This window comes from Cnephaeus nilssonii, assembly GCF_951640355.1.
Source record: "Cnephaeus nilssonii genome assembly, chromosome: X".
Taxonomy (NCBI): Eukaryota; Metazoa; Chordata; class Mammalia; order Chiroptera; family Vespertilionidae; genus Cnephaeus; species Cnephaeus nilssonii.
Window position 1 is genome coordinate 25,987,700 of NC_137071.1, and position 7,911 is coordinate 25,995,610.

General features: G+C 43.8%; 1 pseudogene across 1 annotated transcript; it reads left to right on the top strand.

The window, feature by feature from the left end:
• The first annotated feature begins 376 nt into the window (after positions 1 to 376).
• Positions 377 to 1,635, top strand: LOC307095907 (nuclear prelamin A recognition factor-like; annotated as a pseudogene). The gene has a single exon. The product of its transcript is annotated as a nuclear prelamin A recognition factor-like (transcript).
• Positions 1,636 to 7,911: the final 6,276 nt, after the last annotated feature.

Below are 7,911 nucleotides of genomic sequence, written 5' to 3' on the forward strand. Positions count from 1 at the left end.
GGCTAATCAGGGGATGGTTAACAGAGAACTGGAGTGAGTGGCGCAGGGACTGGCGAGCAGCTGGAAGGTAGGCCTCTTGGTCCCTCCTCCTGGCCTTCAGACTCCAATCAATCCTTGGTGGAGGCGGAGAGGAACTGGGGACTGGCTTCCTTAGTAGTCCTGTAGGTTCAATCTCCAGAGGACAGGCCAGGCACCCAACAGAGCTGCTGGCCTCCTGGAACTCGGCCTTGGGCACTGTGGCTGCTTTCCCTCCCTAGACGCTCCACAAGGATGAAAGGATACCACCAGCAGCATGAGAGGTGACCAGCGGTGACTGACTGCTCTCTCTGTGCTTTCTTCAGGTCACTCAGGCTGGCCCCCGTCCACCCCGCCTCAGATGAAGTGTGATCACTGCACATGGAAGGAATATAGTAAAAAAACAAAATCTGATGACCTAGAGAATACCGCAATCAACGTCGAGTCCAGATGAGGAGAACGGAGAGAAGGGAGAATTCCATACTCTAGACGATGTCAAGATATTTCTGAGTGACTGCTTAACATGTGACAGTTGTGTGACCACAGAGGAAGGAGTACAGATTTCTCAACAGAACACCAAGGACTTCTTCCGTGTTCTGAACCTCAATAAGAAATGTGATACCTCACAGCACAAGGTGCTGGCAGTGTCCGTGTGTCCTTAGTCTCTGCCTTATTTTGCTGCTAAATTCAGCCTCACTGTCACTGATGCATCCAGAAGGCTCTGCGGCTTTCTCAAAAGCCTTGGGGCACACTGTCTTCAACATGAAGTAGCTGCAAACTTCAGCATCCCGGAGTCAGAAGGAATTTGTGCATCAGTACTGCCAGCACTGCGAGGAAGAACCCCGGCTACCCATGCTGACCTCCACCTGCCCCAGCTGGGACTGATATGCAGAACGTGTGCTGGGTCACCCCATCACCCCCACCTCTGCATGGCCAAGTCTCACCAGCAGATCATGGGCTCTCTGGTGAAGGATTACTTCACCAGACAGCAGAACCTGTCCCCAGACAAGATTTTCCACGTCATTGTGGCCCCGAGTTATGACAAGAAACTGGAGGCCCTTTGAGAAGACGTTCCCACAGCTTTGCATAGTTCCCAGGGTGCTGACTGCGTGTTAACCTCAGGTGAAATTGTCCAGATAATGGAGCAAAGTGACCTCGCCTCGAATAATACGCTGTGGACACTCTGTTTGGAGACATGAAGGAGGAGGAGGTGAGGCTCCACGAGGGTGTCAGCTCCGATGGGTACCTGGAACATATTTTCAAGCCCATGGCCAAGGAGCTGTTCAACGAGGACATTGGGGTGCTCACCTACCACACCCTGAGGAACAAAAACTTCCAGGAGGTCACCCTTGAAAGGGATGGAGAGGTTCTGCTATGCTTTGAGGCTGCTTATGGCTTTCGGAACATCCAGAAGTGGTCCTGAAGCTCTAGAGGGGCAAGTTTCCCTGCACTTCATGGAGGTCCTGGCCTGCGCTGGGGATGCCTAGGCAGCAGGGGCCAGGCCCAGGAGGACAACGGGCATGCAGAAAGGGCACTGCTGCGGCAGATGAAAGGCATCTATGCTGCCATCCCAGTGTGGCCCCCCCGGAGACCAGTGCCCATGTGCAGGAGCTGTACTAGGAGTGGCTGGGGTGGGGGGATGACTCCCCCTGGCCCAGGAGGCCCTGCTCACTGCCTAACAGGGCCCAGGGAAACCTGCCAGGACATCAAGTGGTAAAGGTCCACCAGACGCCTGGCCTGCAGGCCCCCTGAAGAGGGATGTCAGACACGTGAAGGAAAGGCTTAGCATCTCTGTCATTGCTTTGGTTTTCAGAATTACCTGTTCCCCATTTATCTGCTCCCTCCCTCTGAAGGGCGATGTCGTCATCACATGGGTTCAACTGGAATATTGTATCTCGAGAGGATTGCCCCGATGTACATATCCTTTTATTCAATGATGAAAAAATTCTCAAGAACAAGAATGGAGACAGACTACTGTCCTTTAGGCTTAAAAAACAAACAAACAAAAAAAAAAAAACACAGAAGTGTCCTGCGAAGAGCTGAGACTTGGTTCTGTCCATGTGCCTCAGAGAGATTGGATGAGGAAATGGCCTGGTTTGTCCCTGACTTTACCCACTTGTTACTCTTGAAGGTGTCTTTGCCACAATGTGAATAAACTGCCACCTTTTGGAATAGGGGCTCATAGGAAAGTCTACATTCCCAACTTTTCTTGAAACAGATCTATGTTCTGTAGCTGTGGCCACCATCCTGAGATCATGTCCTGTCAACCAGGTACTGTCGCTGGGAATCAGGGGGCACTGGAGTGGAGCCCCACCCCCCAATGCCCTTTTACATTCAGGGATTGAGCTGAACTCACTTTGGGGGAGGCCTGGCAAGGGTGACAGGTGTCACAGATGGAAGGATGAGGAATGGAGAGGCAGACACCATGCTCGGTCCCTCCCTGGGTGGGGTCAGGCAGATGAAGGCTAGCCAGCCTGCCCCACAATTGGGTGAGATAAAGTCCTCTGTGTCCACCTCTTATCCCAAGGGCCCGGCCACTCCTCTCAGCTCCGGGCAGCCCTCTGCATTCCACGACTGTGCACTCTGTTCTCACATGCTGCTCGCCCTAAGTGAAAAGGAAGAGAGCAGTTGGCCCACAGGCAACTACACGGAAAGATAGGGCTCACGGCTGGCGAGTGCAGTGGCAGCACTAAGGAGCAGTGAGCTGAGTGGTAAGGAGCAGTGAGCAGGTGGGCGGTAAGGAGCAAGGGGTCCCGGACTGCGAGAGGGATTTTCATGGGGAACGGGCCTAAGCCTGCAGGCGGACATGTCCCGAGGGGTCCTGGACTGTGAGAGGGTGCAGGCCGGGCTGAGGGACCCTCCCCCCAGTGCACGAATTTCATGCACCAGGCCTCTAATATATATATATATATTTCTTATGCATCTGTGCAGTAGGATAAATTTCTAGAAATGCAATTATTAGATAAAGTGTCATGTGCATTTTACTCTTTTACAGGTATTGCTATATTCCTGAAAAAATGTTTTGCAAATCTACATTGTGAAGATTTTAAAATACACCTACAAATTATTTGCTACTCTTCCCTTCAAAATGAAAGAACCTAATTTTTGTATCTTTTAGTGTGGGCTATACTGAGTACCTCATTCTAATAAATAGAATGTGGCAAGGTGATAATGTTTGAATTCTGAGACTATATAAAAGGCATGGGGGTTTCTCCTCCTCTCATATCACTACTTCTGGGGGAAGTCAGCTGCCATGTTATGAGAATGTTTAAGAACGTCTATGGAGAGATCCATGTTGTGAGACAATGAGGCCTCCTGCCAATATCCAACAAGGAACTGAGACTTTCTGCTAAACAGCCATGTGAGTGACCCATCTTGGAAGTGGATCTATCAGAAGCCCTAGACAATGTCTTCATTGCAACATCATGAATTCCTAACCCAGAGAAACTGAGATAATGAATATGTGTTATTTTAATCTGCTAAAGTTTGAGGAAATGAGCAATAATAGATAAGTACAACAATAGATAAGTAATGTACACCTTTATACCATCAGGGTATAAAGGGGCTTTTTTTTCCTGATATCCTTGCGAATATCAATGTTTCTTTTGTTAATCATATTATGTCATAAGAAAAGTGGATCTAAATAAATGTGATTCCTACTCATCTTTCCAACCGCTCTTTGGGCCCCTAATGTTTAATCTTTGGACTAATTCTCTACTTTTACTTTCTGGAAAATTTATTTAATATCATGGCTTGAAACTTCATTATACTAGTATACTTATTAAAAAATTATGTCTATGCCTGACCTCAGCTATTCAACTGCATACACAATGCCTTTACTTGGATATATAATAAATATCTCTAAAGTATTTTGACTAAACCCAATTTTTTATTTTACCCTTAAACTGATATATCTGTAGTTTCCCGATATCTTTCTAGTTGCTAAGGCAATAATCTTTCTTTTATCTCACACAATGTATTTACTCTATAGGCAAATATTGGCTATACCTTCAAAAGATATTCAGAATCTACTTACTTTTCCCCACTTCCTCTACTAGTTTCATAGGCCAACTTACTACTATCTGAAATAGTCTAAATAGTCTACCTGCTTCCTTCCTTACTCCCTTCAGTTTACACTCTGCATGATAAGTAATGTGATCTTTCAAAATACATAACTCAAACTATGTCTATTCGCTGCTGAGAATCCTCTAGTATCTTCCCATTGCATGCAGAATAAATACCAGAGTCTTACAGTGACTTACAGATGCTTTCCTTAATTTTATCTTCCTCTGTGAGGCACAGCAACACTGACCTTCGTTGTTACTGTAAACTGCCATACAAGGTTCTGCCACAGGACATTTTCAGGAACATGTTTGTCTCTTTCTTACTAATCTATAAAAATATACTTATGCTTTAATGGTTTTTGCCATCAAATTATCTTTATTCAATGTATAGCAAATGTGACTGACTTTGCATATTACACAGGAATTCCTCTTTTTGCAATTGGATTAAATATATATTACTATTTGACTTCAACTGCACATTTTTATATAGGAAATATTAATGCAATGAAACAGCTCATTTTTCACTTGTAATGGATTCCAAAAAAATCACAACTTCAAAAATGTGCACCTAACTAGAAAACACTAATTTAATTGTAATTCCTATGTACTAAAAAGTTTTAAATGATATATGTTGGATGTGACTGGCAGAGGGATATGACTCATCCTGATAAATAAAGGTTCTTGTTGTCTCTATTGCAGCATATTAATTACTTTAGCAGACATGTTTTGTTTCTTTACTTCCTCTGGAGCATTAACTATCACATAACATATGTTAGATTTTGACAATCTTATGTTTGCAGAAGTTTAAAAATATTTTGAGTAGTTGTGCATAAAATTATTTAATTTCCCCCATGAGAGGAAATGCTAATAATGATTTAACAAAATAAAATTGCCTTCCATGAATACATTTTTATATATCACAAATGGCTCCTGAATTAGCTATCAGATATAAAAACTCAATTAATTTGCATTTAAAAATACACCAAAAATAATGATATATATAAATAGTCATATTAATTCAGAAAAAAAAACACAATAAAATTATTTGTTTGGGAAAGTTAAGAGTCTTTACTTAACAAAGTTAATTTCATTTACTAAAATTTTACAGAAATGTGAATGTGATAAGGATATAATGATTACATTTTATTGCATAAACTGAGTGATAAGAAAAGTATACCTGAATATTGGCAAGTTATTTGATCACCAGTCTTTTAATGGCAAAGTTACTTAATGAAATTGGTAGTTATTATTTATATTTTTATTAATTTTAACAGTTAATATAAAATTTTAATTTATAACCATATGAAATAAAAAGTGGACCCTTTCCTATAATATATTTAAAAAAAATTTTGATCCAGATTACAGGTAGTTCAAAACAAAATCAGGTATGTTGAAGTAATAGCTATATTTCTGCCTCCTTAGCCTTATACATTATCTGTTAGACATAAAATGTTTATTCATTTATGAATATGTCATTCTCAATGGAATATATAAAATCTCACTGCAAAAATTGCAAAATCACATCTGCACATTTCCTCTTTTAGTTTAGCAACAATGAGTAAAGCCCTAGAATAGACTATTATTTTTGAAAAGTACTTTTTTGCATTAAGAAGAGTTGTAGTTTAATTTTTATAAAGTTTTGAGACATATATTGAATTAGAGTTGATATGACATTGTTTTAATTTTACTGAATTTATTGTGGTGACATTGATTAATAAGATTATATAGGTTTCAGGTATAAATTTCTATAATACAATATGGCCTTAAAGTACTCATGATCTACCCATTTCTAAATCTTAAGATGATACAAATTCCAAAATGGCAGTGGAATAAGTGGAAGCTACACTAACATTCTCCCAGGACCAAACTGGAATTACAATTAAAATTTTTTTAAAAAGTCATCCTGAAGACTAGCTGGAGAAAACCCTGATAACCAAGGATAGAAAGTGGATACCACATAGAGACTGGTAAGAAGTTTGGAGGCACAAGAGTGCTGGCCTGGATACCACAAGGAGCAGTGGAAGTTCCATAAGGATATTTCAGTATTGCAGAGTTCCCACTGAAAACTCTGGGGTCTAAACCCCAACCAGGCTCCCCAGCCCAGAGCAACAGAACTGAGAAAGGTGCCAACATAACATTTTCTTGTGAAAAGCAGCAGGGTTGCTGTCTGTCAGGAAGAGATGGCTGGAAATGCAGGCACTCTATTAAAGTGCCAATGCACAAAATGTTTTGTGTGCAGCCACTCACCTTAGGCTCTGGCAGAAGGAGGGCAGAGTAGACTAGAGCTGTGTGAGCAGAATCCAGGGTTGGGGGATCTGGGATTAGAACTTGACAGGCAGCTGACCCAGTTTCCTATGCAGAGTCATTCCATAATATTGCAGAAGACATCATTCTTAGGCAGACCTTTTACATCCAGGCAGGTTTTGCCTGGGGGAAAGCAACCCCCCTACCCTGTTGTAAAACATCTCACCTCACCTTGTGGAGTCTAGCCTTAATGTGGTTGATAGCCTGAGACTCATTAAGACTGAGAATAACAATCAGACTACAGGCAGAGGCAGATCTCTGGAGCCTTTGAGTCCTTGCCAGATCTGCTTCTGGACCTGGGGCTGGGAAAAGCATGCCTTGGTACACAACTTGGTCCTTTCCAAACACACACAGCCCCAGTAGAGGGAGCCACAAGCTATAGGTTGCTGATAGCTCCAAAGGGTCCTCAGGACCAATCACAAATAGAAACTGACGTCTTGCAATAGAGACAGGGAGTTGTAGCAGATCAACCTAATATATAGAAACAAACACAAACAGGCAGCCAAAATGGAGAGAAAGAAAAAAAAGACCCAAATGAAATAACAAGATAATCCTACCTAATAATAGACAAATATGCAAATTGACCATACCTCTGACACACCCAGAAGCCACGCCCACAAGCCACGCCCAGCATCCAATCAGAGCGAGCATGCAAATTAACCCAAACCAAGATGGCTACAGCCACAGAGAGCCAGGGTTCCTAGGTAACAGAGGAATCCAAGCTTTCCGCCTACCCTTGCCAGGCCTAAGCCTCCACTCAAGCTACAAAGTTTCAATTATAGAAGGTAAACAAATTCAAACAAATGGCGGCAGAATGGAGCTTGAGAGAGCAGGCCAGGGTTGCCGCCGGCAACAGGGGAAGCAAAGCTTTCCACACACGCTGGCCGGGCCCACCCGCTTAAGGCAACAAAGTTTCAATTATAACCCCAACAGAAATGGCTGCCAGCCTCGGAGGGAGCCCCAGGCTTGGCTCCGCTCCAGGCTACAAAGTTTCAATTGTAGAAGGAAAATAAATTCCAGATACCAGGGCCTCCCCTTGGGTTGCCAGGGGGCGTGGCTGGCCTGCAAACCACCACAGGCCCCTCGCTCAGGCTGCCCCACGCCCCAAGGGAACCCCCACCTGATCCAGGACACCCTTCAGGGCAAACCATCTGGCCCCCACCTGTGTACCAGGCCTCTATCCTATCTAATAAAAGAGTAATATGCAGATTGATCATCACTGCAACACACAATATAGCTGCCCCCATGTGGTCAAAGATCCTGCCCCCATGTGGACACAAGATGGCCACCACAATATTGCTAGCAGGAGAGGGCAGTGGGGAGTCACCCGGCCTGCAAGGGAGGGCAGTTGAGAAGGACCAGGCCTGCAAGGGAGGGCAGTTGTAGGTGAATAACCCTGCAGGAGAGGGCAGTTAGGGGTGACCAGGCTGGCAGAGGAGGGAAGTTGGGGGCAAACAGGCTGGCAGCAGAGTGGTTAGGGGGTGATCAGGCTGGCCGGCAGAAGTGGTTAGGAGCAATCAGGAAGGCA